The following is a 15,016-nucleotide window of genomic DNA, read 5'->3' as shown; positions in this document are numbered from 1 at the left end:
ACTTTCTTTCTCAGTTCAATACTCTAACCAGATAACTTTTCAGTTGTTCACAAGCAAAGCTCTCAATGTGTTTACATAGCAACAAAGCTTTGCTGAAATACTGTCTCTTTGATATCACTGAGGCTGAAGCATGGCGACTTTATTCAGCCTGTAGTGCTAAAGTAATGATTCATTGCGGCTTCCTCCTGAGACATCCACCATCACAGATGCCGCTCTCCAGCCAATTCAATTCATTCCACATGAAATTAAAAGAATAGAGCTGAGAGCACTGGGCATAGAAAAGTCTATAAAACCAAACACTATCCCAGCTGTGGTTCTAAAAGCCTATGCTTCAGAACTAGCTGCACCACCAGCCAAGCAGTTCCAGTGAAGTCAAAAGTCAGACATTTAGGCAGTCATGAGGAAAGTTGCCCAAATACTGTATTTTCACAATATTGAGACAAATATAATTGTGTTAATTATTTATTCTCCAATTGGTCTACGTTCACTTATCAGCAAATTTATCGGAGGCCTTTGTTAAGAGTGCTATCAAATGGTACTTACCCCACCAATGCTACTTTCAGAGTCCGGGTGTTTCCAATACCACTCAATTACAGGCCACATCACTGTCTTGGTCCAAACATCTTGCTAAGAGATGGAATTGTAGAAAGGAGGTAAGAAGTGAGATCAAAGCAGAATTTGATGAAACAACAAGCAATCTGATGGAGAAGCTCCGTGGGTTGAGCAGTGCCTGTGGGAAGAAACCTTCATTGGCAGTGCTGGCTCAAAGGGCCGAATGGCCTACTCCTGCACTAGTTGTCTATTGGAACTGTCAATGAAGGCTTTTGACCTGAAACACCTACACTTCTTTTCCTCTCAGAGCTCTGCTCAAAATTGCAGCATCTGCCAGTTCCCTGTGTGGCATTAAGGCACCTTGTTAGTATCTTCCCCTTCCTTCTCAGTCCTGAAGAAAAGTCTTAGCTCAAAACATCAACTATCTATCCATTTCCATAAATGCTGCCTGACCTGCTGTGTTCCTTCGGTATTTTGAGTGTGTTGTCCTGTTAAAATTGATGTAATTGGGTACAGTATTCCAGCCATTGTAGTTATACCTTGCCTAAAGGAAGATACAGAGCCTATAAAAAAATATTCACCTTCCCCTCAGAAGTTTTCACAACATTGAAACGCAGTGGATTTCATTAGATTTTTTGTGACATCGATTAGCAGAAAAAGACACTTTCGAGTCAAAGTGAAAACAGGTCTCTACAAAGTGATTTTAATTAATTTAAAATCTAAAACACAAAATAATTTTGGATAGGTATTCATCCCCGCTGTAATATGACACACCAAATCATCACTGGTGCAGCCAGTTGGTTTTATAAGTCTCAAAATTAGTTAAATGGAAATCACCTATGTGCAGTCAAAGTACTCCAATTGATTGTAGCAAAAATACACATGTTTCTGGAAGGTACAACTGCTGGAGAGTCAGTATCCTGGTAAAAACTACATCATGCAGACAAAAAACCACAACAAGCAACTCTGTGAAAATGTCCTTGAGAAGCACAAGTCAGGAGTTGGATAAAAGAAAATTTCCAAGTCACTGAATATCCCTTTGTTAAGTCAATCATCAAGAAATGGGGAAAATATGACACAGATGTAAATCTGTCTTGAGCAAGCTGTCCTCAAAATTTGAGTGACTGTGCAAAAGGCGACTCATGAGGGAGGCCACCAAGAGACCTATAACAACTCTGGAGGAGTTACAAGCCTCAGTGGCTAAGATGGGAGACACTATGCATATAACAACTGTTGCCCAGGTGCTTCACCAGTCACAGCTTTATAGGAAAGTGGCAAAAAGGAAGTCATTGTTGAAAAAAACTCACATGAAATCTTGGCTAGAGTTTGTCAGAAACATGCAAGAGGCTCTTAAGTCAGCTGGAAGAAGGTTCATAGTCTGATAAAAACCAAAGTTGAGCTTTTTGGCCATCAGATTAAACACTATGCACATAATCAGAAACACACCATTCCTACCATGAAGGATGGGGGTGGCTGCATCATGCTGTGGAGATGCTTCACTGCACCAGACTCTGGAAGGCTTGAGAAGGTAGAAGGTAAAATCAATGCACAAAATACAGGAACACCTGATGCAGTCCATAAGATAACTGTGACTTGGGAGAAGATTTGTGCTCCAGCAAGTTAATAACCCCAAGCAGAAAGCCAAAGCTACACAGGAATGGCTTAGAAGCAACAGTTAATGTCCTGGAGTGGCCAAGTCAGAGGCTAGACCTCAATCCAATTGAAAATTTGCAGCTGGACTTGAAAAGGGCTGTTCACTTTCAATACCCATGCAATTTAGCAGTTTTGTACAGAAGGATAGGGAAAAACTGTAGTGTCCAAATGTACAAAGCTGGTAGAGACTTATCCACATAGAGTCAAAGCTGTAATTGCTGCCAAATGTTCATTTACTAAATACTAATTTGAAGAGGGTGAATACTTATGCAATCAATTATTTTGTGTTTTATATTGGTAATTAATTGAGATCACTTCATAAAGATCTGTTTTCACTTTGACATGAAAGTCTTTTCTTCTGTTGATCAGTGTTTAAAAAAAAGCCAAATTATATGCACTGTAATTCAATGTCGTAAAGCAATAAAACATGAAAACTTTCAAGGAAGGTGAATACTTTTCACAAGAGAGATCAGTCCTGTCAAAAAGTTTTGGCCCGAAATGTCAACTGTACTTTTTTTCCATAGGTGCTGCCTGGCATGTTGATTTCCTCTAGCATTCTGTGTGTGTTGCTCAGATTTCCAGCGTCTGCAGATTTTCTCTTGTTTGAGGTGAATACTTTTTATAGGTACTGTAATTGTTAACAGTCCCAGCTCCAGAACATAATTTTAGAAGTTCCTAGGCCCATTATCTATAGCTGCTTCATCAATTACCTTATTTCAGTTATCAGGTCAGAAGAATAAGCTGTGAAATCTTCAGTGGGTAAAGATATAAATGGTGCATGGCATGGACAGTATTTGGCATAGGCTGAGAAGTGGCAATAGCATTCATATCTCAGAAGTACCAAAACGTAGCCATCTCCAACACTCGATAGAATTAACATTGCTGAATCCTAAATATAAGTATCTTGGAAAAGATTAGAGGCGGGGTATTGTTTGGCGAGTGATTCCGCTCCTGACACTCCAGTTATTGGGCTCAAATCAGGAGCATGATGGAAAAAAATCTGACTCTTTGAGTATAGTGTCAACAACTCTCAAGAAGCTCAGTGGCCAACTAGAATAACTTCTTGTTTTCCATATTATGTATCTACTACCTCCACAAGGAGTGGCCAACAGCTCCAGTGTGTGATATCTACAACATGGTCATGTTTACTTTAACAAACTACTCCAGCAACATCTCCCAAATATGTGACACCTACCACTAAGGAAGTGAAGGGATCGCGTACAGATTCCCTTCCAAGTTGCTCACTGTTCTGACTTTGAGATACTTCATTGCTACCGGGTCTAATTCTTCAAGCTCCCCATGCAGCAGCTCTGTAGTTGCATCTTTATCAAACAGACATTTTCATTCAAGAAGGCAGTTCACCATCATTTTCTCAACAGCATTGAGAATCATTACTTCCCATGAACTGCGAGTGTTTGAAGAAATGGCTATAGAAAAAGTATATAGTTTAACTTCAAATGACATCTCACCAAGATGTTGAGAACACAGCCATCTATAATTACACAACATCTGACTTGAATATGAATCATTGCTTCTTCACTGTGACTGAAAAATAGTACTAATTTCATCAAAATGTTAATAAGAGAAGAGTGCAATATCAAAAATGTTTGCAGTTATTGAAAATTCAACTGAGAATTGTTTAATCCTAAATTCTATCATAGTCCTTGCCCTGCCACACAAAAAAGTCACTTTGACATGGAGAAATTGAAGTATTCCAGATATCGTCCAAACAACTGCTTGAAGTTTTCTGTTATCACAAGGGTTCGTTTGTAAGCAAACAGTTCAATGTTTACACAGACTCTTCTAGCTTTGGCAATTCATCTTTTAGTTTGCTGACATCCACCTATTGAGCGAATTAGAGCTCAAGGAGGCTGTGATGAATATTAGAATGGTTTAAATGAATAATAACTGTTCTGAAAACATCATAATTAATTTTAAATATTGACCAGACAAGACATTCTACATAAGACACCTGGTCTAAGGATACAAAATAATTTGCTGGAAAAGTGAGTGTTCAACCTGCTTCAGTGAAAGAGAGAATATGGCCAACTTACAGTACTGTGCAAAAGTCTTATGCATATATACAGACTTCTCAGACTTCTGCGCAATACTATGGAACTGTTATGTAATGCACTGTACTGCTGTCACAAAAAATCAAATTTCATGACAGATGTGAATGATGATAAACTTCATTCTGATATGGGTCTCTACTGAGAGTGGGAAGGGGTGTAAGGGAGGGAACCATGGTTGTGAAAAAGGGAAAGGAGAGGGGAGGTGCAGGAAGCACCAGAGAGACATTCTGTAATGATTACCATACTAAGGCAATTGTTTTGAATCAAATGACTGTGCCTGGTGTCTCAGGTCTGGGTGGGTCTGCACTTGTATCATCGTCCCGCTCCCCCTCACCCCCCGCCCCTTGTACACCTTCTCTGCTACCTGTCCCACACCCCTCCCACAATGCTCTACACTTGCCATTCCCAATATGCTTTGCTCCCACCAGATTTATAAACTCGGTCTCCACTCCACATTGACAAGTATAGTACTGTGCAGAAGTCTTAGGCACCCAAGGTACTTATGTGCGCCAAATACTTTTGCACAGTGCTGTATATCATAACTTTAGTAAATACTTTCTATTCAAATGCAGTTGATAACTAAAGTAATGTTCTCACTCTTAAAACATCCATGACAACACTTTCTTTAGCTGATAATTTTCCCATTTTATGTTCCTCATATCCTGAGATAAGAGATGGCATTTATTTAGCTTTGATAACTAACAGTTGAATCATCTCTGTTAATGCTAACATTAAGTTTTGAACCCATAGTTTATTGTATTTCAGACACTGGAGCCACTGGGTGTCTGTCATGCTCCAAGATTTCCTCGGGCTAAAGTCAGACAGATAACCAGTCATATCCATTACGTTTTTGAACCAAGGCCAGTTTCAAATTGAATGTGAACTGGACTTATTGAAGGATTATGGCTGATGTGAGTCTGGCTGAAGATAATTAATTTGATTTTTTTTGGTATCAAACTACTGAGATAGCTTACTCCCTTGAGACTTTTGAACTGAATCTTTCTTCACAATCTGTGGTATCATGTTTAAGTTAGAATGTTTTTGAGGACCTAAACAAAGGCAGGTTTGGTGGGAGCTTTGATAGATGTATTTCTCTGCTTGTACAGCGAGTATTAATCATTTGGACACAAAGACATTAATCATTAATATGATGATTGCTGTGAGATTAGTATTTATGAGAGATTTGATTTGTGATTTCTGTCTTGCTTGATTCAAGTGAATTTATTAACTATTCAGACAACCTCTTACGATTTGAGACAAAAAATGTAGCTTTTAAATTTACTTGGGCCTCGAACAGCTTTGCATTTAGTACCCTACAGTTGAAGTGACTTTTTGTAACTGTATGTTAAATGCAACTGTAAGCTGATCACAACTTTTTTTAAAACACAAAAGATCCTGCAGATGCTGGAAATCCAGAGCAACACACACAAAATGCTGGAGGAATCCAGCAGGTTAGGCAGTACCAATGGAAATGAATAAAACATCTTTGTTCCAGGCTGAGACCCATCATCAGAACTGGAAACAAATGAGGAAGATGCAGGAAAGGGAAGGAGGACAAACTAGAAGGTGATAGGTGAAGCCAGGTTGATGAAGTAAGAAGCTGAGAGGTGATAAGCGGAAAAGACAAAGGGCTGGAGAAGAAGGAATCTGATAGGAGAAGAGGGTGGATCATGGGAAAAAGGGAAAGAGGTAGGGCACCAGAGGAAGGTGATGGGCAGCTGCGGAGCAGAGGTAAGAGGCCAAAGTTTGGAAATGAAGAAGGTGGAACAGGGAAGGGGAAAAATTACCGAAGGTTGGAGACATCGATGTTCATGCCAGCAGCTTGGAGACTACTAGATGGAATATGAAGTGTTGCCCCTCCAAGCACCTTTGTATTTTTTATTCACTCATTTGTGAGACCAAGTTAATTAGCCAGCCCTAATTCCACCTGAAAGGGCAATGAACCACAAGTTGATAAATACTGAAAATACACAATCAGTCTTTAATCACTTTATTGCTGCTGTCAATGTTAGTTTCTTGCCAACAGAGATACATAAGAATGAATGATAAAAATCTGAATTGGTAATGCTATCAAATATCAACAGAGGATGGGTAGATAGCTGTTAATAAAAGTCATTACAAGTCACATGTGATGTGAATATTACTTGTCTAATTGGAACTGCAGTTACTTTTGGAACACAAGTTTTCAGCCGGCATGTTTTTGGGCAGAATCATTGTTATATCCAATGTATCAAGCCATTCACTGATAACTGTTCTCTTTGGAGACGTCAGGAGCAGGTTAATATTGATGATTTAATTGGAATTTATAGCAGCAAATATGAACATAGGATAACTAAATAAACTATGTAAGTATGAATGGGCCTTTTGGGCCCTTGTACTTCTCCACATTTTTACAAAATAATGTATTTTCTTTAATCTCTGTGTCTCTTTCCTACGCTAATTCCATCTGCCACTTTTTTGCCCATTTCCCAATCTGTCCAAACCCTTCAACAAGCTTCCCACTTCCTCAACACTCCATGCCCCTCCACCTATCTTCATATTGTCTGAAAACTTGGCCACAAAGACGATAATTCAATCTCCAAGTCGTTGACATATAATGTGAAAAAAAACGGCCCCTCGCTAAACACTGCAGAACACAACACCACAATCAGCGGCAGTCAACCTGAAAAGGCCCCTTTATTCCCACTCTTCACCTCCTTCCTGTTAACCAGTTTTCTATCCCTGCTGGTATCTTTCCTGCAATACCACGGGCTCTTGTTAAGCAGCCTCATGTGCGGCACCTTGTCAAAAGCCTTCTGAAAATCCAATTAAACAACATCCACTGTCTCTCACTTGTCTACCCTGCCTGTTATTTCCTCAAAGAATTCCAACAGATTTGTCAGGGAAGATTTCCCTTTATAGAAACTATGCTGACTTTGGCCTATTTCTGTCATGTCCCTCCAAGTATTCTGAAACCTCATGCTTAAAAATGTATTTCAACATCTTCCCAACTGTCAGATTAACTGGCCTATAATTCCCTTCTTTCTGCCATCTTTCCTTCTTAAAGAGTGGAGTTGCATTTGATATTCTCCAGTCCTCTGGAACCATTCCATAATCAAGTGATTCTTGAAAAGGTCATTTCTAATGCCTGCACGACATCTTTCGCTACCCTGGGGTGTGGTCCATCTAGTCCAAGTGACTTATCTACCTTCAGACCTTTCAGCTTCCCAAAAACCTTCTCCTTAGAGATTACAAATTCACTCACTTCTGTCCTCTAACACTCTTGAATTTCTATTCTGCTGCTGTTGTCATCTACAGTGAAGACTGATACAAGATATTTATTGTTCTTCCACCATTTTTTCGTCCCCAATTAATACCTCTCCAGTGTCATTTTCCAGCATCTGATGTTCACTCTCTCCTCTCTTTTACGCTTTATTTTTTTGAAAAATAACATTTGGTATCCCCTTTTATACTATTGGCTGGATTTCTTTCATATCACATCTTTTCTCACCTTTTTACTGATTTATGATAGAGTGCAGGCACATGTAAACATCTGCAGATGATTTCCCTTCCATCATGAAGTCAAAATAGAATGTATTCGCTTCTGATAGTTCATTATATAATTCCATTCATACATTTTCAACAAATGGAACAGTCCAGCCTCTATGCAGTAAAACTAAGACAACATCAGGTCCAGGCTGATAAATAGTAAGTAAAATTGCTGTCCTGGTGCCATAAAATGTTCATCTCCAACCGTGTAACTTGGTTGACTGACCAAGATTTAAATTTCCATTTAAATTCTTATATATTTTAAAACCACACACATAATATGGATCATAATTGACCAAAAGAACCAGCAATATAAATAACATCTAGAAGAGCAAATAAGGGGCATGGAATCCTATGGTGAATGAAATACCACCTGATTCCTTAAAGCCTTTCTACCATCTACAAGTTATAAGTCAAGAATCTGATGTAATACTATCCACTTGCCTGGACAACTCTCAAGTAACTTTTTCCCTTTAAGGAGAATGCAGTCTGTTTTTTCAACACCCAGAGAACAACTATATTTCCTCCATTAATGCCCAATGGGTATGGTGTGTAACAACTGCACGTTGAACCTGAGTTACTCTGACAATGCCCAATTAAAAACTCACAACCACATGCAACCAAAAAAGACCAAGGAAAACAGAGATATGGGAACACCATAACCTATGGCTTCTGCTCCAGGTCCCAGTGATTTAGAAAAATCTCTTTGATCCTTCATTGTTGCTGGACTAAATCCTGGAACTCAGATCCCAGCAATACTGTGGAAGTACCTTCAGCAGCTCACCAAGGGCATTTAAGGAATGCTGGGTTCATCTGCAATGGCCAGATCCTAAAAGTGAATAAAGCAAAACCTCAGAATATCAGACATGTTTAGCTTTTTGCCCCATCATATTTAATATGCACGTTGTCATTTCAGACATCTTCCCTGTGGGAGTTTTTTTTATCCTAGTCCATTTTAACCTCCTTAAACACCTCCTTTTTCTCTAAACTGATATGTTATCACCTAGTTGTTCTAAAAACACTTTAAATATATCATTTCTTATAGCGGTTAAGTTGACTTAACATCAGTTATGAACCTTTTGCCCTATTTTATCACTGATAAAATAGCTCAAACACAATCTAGAAATTTGGCAAAGACTCCACAATTGTTGGCAGAATCCCAGATGACAACAGTGAGGTGTAGAGGAGAATGGTAGATTAGGTGGTTGAATGATGTCTCAGTAAAAACTTTGCACTCATTGTCAGCAAGAACAAGGAACTGATTGTGAACTTCCTGAAGTGGTGAAAGGGGCGAGCAGTTTCCAGCTTCTGAGTGTCAGCATCACTATCGTTGGCCCAACATATTGATGCAATCCTGAGAAGGCACGCCAGTGGTTATCCTTCATTAGGAGTTTGAGAAGGTTTGGTATGACACCAGAGACAGTAGGAAATTTGTTAAGGAGTACAGTGGAGGGCATTCTGTCTGGTTGCATCACTGCCTTGTGTGGAGGCTCCAATGAACAGTTTCAAAAGGGGCTGCACAGGATTGTGGACTCAGACAAGCATACCATCAAGGACACCTTCAAGCAGTAGAGCCTCAAGAACGGGGTACCCACCATGAAGGACCTTCATCATCCAGGGCACACGCTTTTCTCATTGCTACCAATTAGGAGGAGGTACCGGAGACTGGTGACCCACACCAAATGTTTTAGAAATAGCTTCTGCTGCTCCAACACCAGATTTCTGAACATTCCATGAACCTATCAACACTACCTTGCTATTCCTCTTTTGGATTATGTGTTTGCTTATTTATTGAAATTTAAAGTAATTTTTATTTCTTGCACTTTGCTGCAAAACAACAAATTACAGCGTGTATGTCAGTGATAATAAACCTTATTCTGATTCTGACTTTCCATAACAGTGTTAAATCTAATTGAATCATGGTTACTACCAAAAGAATGCTCTCCCCTCCACTAACCCATCTTCACTTCCAAACACTAACTCCAGAATTTTCCCTCCAGTACCACCCACAGCCCCTACTTTTTGTTAAGTTATATGTGGCTATGTGGTTATGTGGTATGAAGTAATAAGTATTTCTGAATGCTGTTTAGAAATTTGGTCTCTTCTAATTTTTACACCATGGCTCAGATAATATTTCAGTAACTGAAATCCCTCACTGTTACTTTTCTCGTGTCTTTGGATTTGACTGAAATATGATTGCAAATTTACTTTTCTATCTTCTTTGGGCTATATGCAGGTCCATAGTCTGTACAATTGCCCTTTGTTCTTTAGTTCCATCCACATAAAATCATTTATGTTTCTCATAATGTGACATCTCTTTCTGAGATTGTTCCTTGCACTAATATCGCTTCTCCTTTTCATTCCTCCTCATCTAACAACACCTTAGCCAGTCCTGCCCCCTTATTTAGATAAAAATCGTGTATCCTGATGTATGTTAATGTCCTCAATTAATTTGTATTATTGATTTACAAAAGCTAATGTGTTCATATGGACCTAAAATAGAATTTTAGTTAATCCTGCTTTGCAAATCTTGGTTCACAGACCTTTGGGTTACAGCCCTTCAAGTGCCTGTCCACTGTTTCTACCTCTATACACATTCCAGTGAATGAGGTCCAGACCTCCAATACTTGTTGCATGAAGTATTTCCCTTTTAACACTTTTTCCAATTAAGTCTATCTACGTCCCAAGGTTAGTAACTTTTCTGCTACCAGTAAAAAGGTATTTTCAGTTTATCCATTCAAGACCTCTTGTAATGTTATTCACCTCAGCTAAATCCCCATTCATTCTCCTTCATTCCAAAGAAAACAACCTTAACATGGTCAGTCTCTCTTCACAGTCATAATTCTTCAACTCTGATGGCATCCTCATAAATTTTCCCTGCATTCTTTCTAATATTGTGCAACCTTCCTGTACTGTGGGGAACAAAACTGTAATTGGGACCTAATGCAGTGCCTAACTAATACTTTGAGGGAATCAGAATCATATTTTCACGACATTATGTAGGAAAGAATGCCTCCTGATTTCATTCAAAATTGAGATGAAGAAATACATTTGAGAGAAATATTGGTTGACGTCAGAATAGCAGCATCTTTCATAAATTGGCATGCTTGAGATGCCAACTTAAACCACCTTAAAGTTCAGTTAACCAAGACTCATGTATTTTCTGACCACAAGGCTCTCGACTGTGGTAAAACATTCCTAATGCATGATTATGGTTAGAAATAGCAACATAAAAACAAATGTCTTTACTCTGGGGCAATTGGTAAGTAACTGAGCTTTAAGTGCATATTTTTCTGTTGAAGTAATCAAACGTATCTAACTAATGTAACTAGACGTAAGCTGTTTCATACTCGTGGATTGGAGCAATGGCAGACTCAAATGATCCAATTGGTCTTGGTTCCCCAATAGCATAAAATTATCTTCTTGGTCACATTATTTTGGCAGTAGCTGTGCCGGTCACTTGCAGCTTCTCCAACCTCTTTCTGATCAGTCAGCCTTCCTTAAATTCTAATGCCTTAGGCAACATTTCATTTACCTTTGCTGTTAACTTCTGTATGAACTCTGCACTCTAGATTTTGCTTCATTAAACTTTTCACCTAACTAGTTTCCTCTTCTCTTTTCAAGACTTTTGTTAACATCCATCCTCCAGCCAAGCTGTCAGTCATATTTCCATCTCTATTAAGTGTCTCTGTTCAATTTTGTTGTGATAATGGTTTTGTGAAGAATTTTGTGTTGTGCCGCTATACTGAAGTTGTATGTCAATGAAAAATATTTGTGATGCTTTAAGTATCCTAAGCTGAATTCCTCTTGCATTGTTACTGTCCAGAAACAGCCCTATGGGGTTATTCCACAGTTAGCCTTGGTCTGCTCTTTCAGAACCTCTTCTGTTCTTTTGCTGAAGTGCTAGTAATGCTGGAATGCAGATTCTTGACTAGTGCTGTATGTTCACAGAAATGTTGCAAATTTACAAAATTCTAATAGGACTGGGCAGATCATATGCAGGAAAAATGTTTGCCATGGCTGGAGAGAACAGGACCTGGGCTCCCATTTTAAAGATAAGGATAAGCCACTTAACAGTGAGACGAGGAGGAATTCTCTTCTCCCAAAGAGTGGGCAGTTTGCAGAATCGCCTTTCGTGAGAGTAGTTGGAGCCAAATCATTAAATATATTTAAGAAAGAGATGAAGATATTTCTCAATGGATTAAAGAGATTAAGGTTTATGGGGATGAATCTAACTTTGGGTGATCAGCAGCGCAGTTTTGAAGGGTTAAAAGCCCTACTTCTGTTCTATATTTTCATGTTTCTACACCATTATGGCAGAACATCAAAAACAGCACTGTAATTTATTAATTGTTTATGCACATGATTCATCAAAAAGCACGTAACTAATTCTCATGAGCCAGATCATTCTAAATCTATTATGCATTGTACATTCACAGCTTATGCTAGCCTGCTGCCAAATTGAAAATTTTTTAGCCTTAAGCACTGTTGGTGTCACCATGATAGCCCCTGAGATGCATGAGGACGGTTAAATATGGTAATTAAAACAATTAAAAGTTATGAAAGTAAAAGCAAGTACAGTTTTATAAGTATAAAACTGAGATTAATTAGCTAAAAGCTAATATGCTTAAGAGAAAAATAAACCAATAATTTATTCTAATTTAGCATTCAAGTAAAAGGCAGTGACTGTATTCATATAAATGGGACAATGTTAGATGTGCCAAAAATGTGGGTGTATAGCTGAATAGTCAGATACAATGTGTATCTGAGCTCTGGGATAACACTTAAAGAATATCTTTATAATCTGTGGAGAATTTAGGGTTTGGATTAACGGTCCAATGTGACCTTCTGATTTCTGCACTGCCCTCATCAAACAAAGGATATATTAGCTTTGGAGACAATCCAAAAGAGACTCAAAGCTAATTCCTGTTATGAGAGGTTGTACAGCTAAAGAAGCTGTAGTTTTATTCTTTGAAGCTTACAATAATTCGGGTGATCTTATTTAAAGATTTAAGAACCGAAGGTGTAGATGTCGAGATGTTTTCGCAAATGGGGATAGTTTCCAATGGGGGGGGGGGGCATTGTTACGAGATAATGAAGTAGTTGTTTGAAACTGAATTTCTTCTTGTAAGGGGTGGCGAACCTCTGGATTTCTCTATTCCTGAGAGTGACAGAGGCTAAAACATTGGAGATACTTGAAGAGGAGATGAGTAACATTTTGGAAGATCATGAATTGAGGGCTTTGGGAAACTGATATTAAAATGCTTTTGTATATCAGCCATGATTAGAATGAGTGGCAGGAAAAGCTTGAGCTGCCCACATCTGCTGATATTGTGTTCTTCTGTCTACAATGCCATGTTCTCTTCAACCAGCACAGAGTTCTCTGCAGATCTGCTAGGTAGTAATCAACAATGCAGCAATCTCCAAATGAGTAAAAGGCAAAAGGCAAAATATAATACAGTATCTACACTCCCTATTGTCAATGCAGAAGAATATTGTCAATAAAACTTCATTGCAGGTCTACTTTAGTTACTCCTTTGTAAACTTATTTGAAACCAAAAGATCTGCAAGTTTACACTTCATATTCATATTTTGGCTATCGTACATCAAAGAAGGGGCAGTAAAGTTGGTGTGACGCAATTGCAGTGCCTGGGTTCAATTCTGCCACAGTCTGTAGTGAGAACACTTCATTCTAAGGAAGCAGGATGCCAACTCAGTCAAATTTAACACAAAAATATATTCCTTTTAAATACAAACAAGTGTTTTGGGGTTAGAGTTAATCTAATAATTATCCTTGAATGTTCAAGTTATTATAATTAACAAAATGAATATACCACTAAAAAAAATCCTCAGCAATGGGATCTGGAAAACAGTCAAAAAGCTGTGTGTGAAGAAGCTGGGAAATGAAGAACACCACCTAGCAACAAAGATGAAAACCAATCCCATCTGTAACATCGTAGGTTTGCCAGAACGAGCAGAGAAAACATTCCAACTGATTTGTATTTTTCTTGAACAAAGTTGGCTCCTGTAGTGAAGTTACATGGGTTATTCCCCTTTGTGGTAGAGCTAGATTCTGGAGTCATAGAAACTTACAGCACAGAAGGAGACATCTGGCTCATCCATTCTGCATTGTTGCACTTTGTTCCGTTTGACCTCCTAACGCTATTCCCTCTTTTCAAGTTGTGCTCCTCTTATACACAAACAATACACAACTTAAGTTTTATGTTTATCTGTTAGACAAATTATATAGAATCCACAGCATTGCTAAACATGCATTATTTTTGCCGATGTGACATTGGCTTACTTCTTTCTATGAGTGTACAGATGGGTAATAAACCTCCACATGGTCCAGCTTTCACTGACGTTTTACATACAGAATATTCATACTGTCTAGTCAGGTGTCTGAGTTAAAGGACAAATATTCAGCAGCATCCACAACATGAGCATTCATGGAAAACTCAGTGTTTTTCCCTGGAATAAAATAACTCATGGGTGTCGTACAGATTGGAGAAAGGAGAAAAACGAAGGTTAGGGATAAAACTTGATTGGTAAATCACTGAAGTTTAATAGCTGCAGCATAGGATAGAAATTGTGATAACAGTAAGCTATCTGTGCTGGGTTCAATGATAATGACCTTCTTCAACTTTCATGGTAGGAATTTCATTGATGAATGGTTATTTGACAATCTAACAACACAATGGCATGGAAAGTGCAAAGAAAGGTAATGAAGTTGTACAGTTAGATGTCCTTATGTACCTAATGATACAAGGTAGATTCATCTCCGTATTCCCATGGTAAGTGGGTCTCTGCCTCAGAGCGGGGGGGGGGGGGGGCTGAATCAAATTCTTTGAAATGTAAAATTTGACATTAGTCCCTTGGTGTTTAACTGTTGTGGGATTGGGGCTACACTATCACTTAATGTACTTAAATGATACTTAAAGCTTCCAAACTTGATCAGTGATGTGGAACTAGAAGTAAATCAGTATAAGTAAGAAGGGATATTCTGCCAGTTAATAGATAGCCAAGAATAAACAATTCAGCTGTGCAGAACAATGAAGAAACGCTCAGAAGAGGATGGTGTGTTGACCATTTTGAAGATTCCAGGGATGTTAAGAAGGACACAGACAGACAATGCAATTTGGCCATGCTTTCTTCTTGCTGTTGGTATCTGGAAGGAGGTACAGGACCACACCATCAGGTTCAGGAGCAGT

The 15,016-nt window shown here is 38.6% G+C and overlaps 1 long non-coding RNA gene across 1 annotated transcript in view; it reads right to left on the bottom strand.

The window, feature by feature from the left end:
- The window catches only part of LOC132395021 (uncharacterized), a 44,123-nt gene that overhangs the window by 13,205 nt on the left and 15,902 nt on the right, over positions 1 to 15,016 (bottom strand). Inside the window, exon 2 of the long non-coding RNA XR_009512488.1 lies at positions 544 to 627. This is a non-coding gene — a long non-coding RNA (uncharacterized LOC132395021). The remainder of the gene's footprint in view (positions 1 to 543; positions 628 to 15,016) is intronic.

The sequence above is a fragment of the Hypanus sabinus genome, chromosome 6 (assembly GCF_030144855.1).
Source record: "Hypanus sabinus isolate sHypSab1 chromosome 6, sHypSab1.hap1, whole genome shotgun sequence".
Classification (NCBI taxonomy): Eukaryota; Metazoa; Chordata; class Chondrichthyes; order Myliobatiformes; family Dasyatidae; genus Hypanus; species Hypanus sabinus.
Note: the sequence above shows the minus strand (reverse complement) of the source record. Positions and strands in the feature narration are given on the sequence as shown.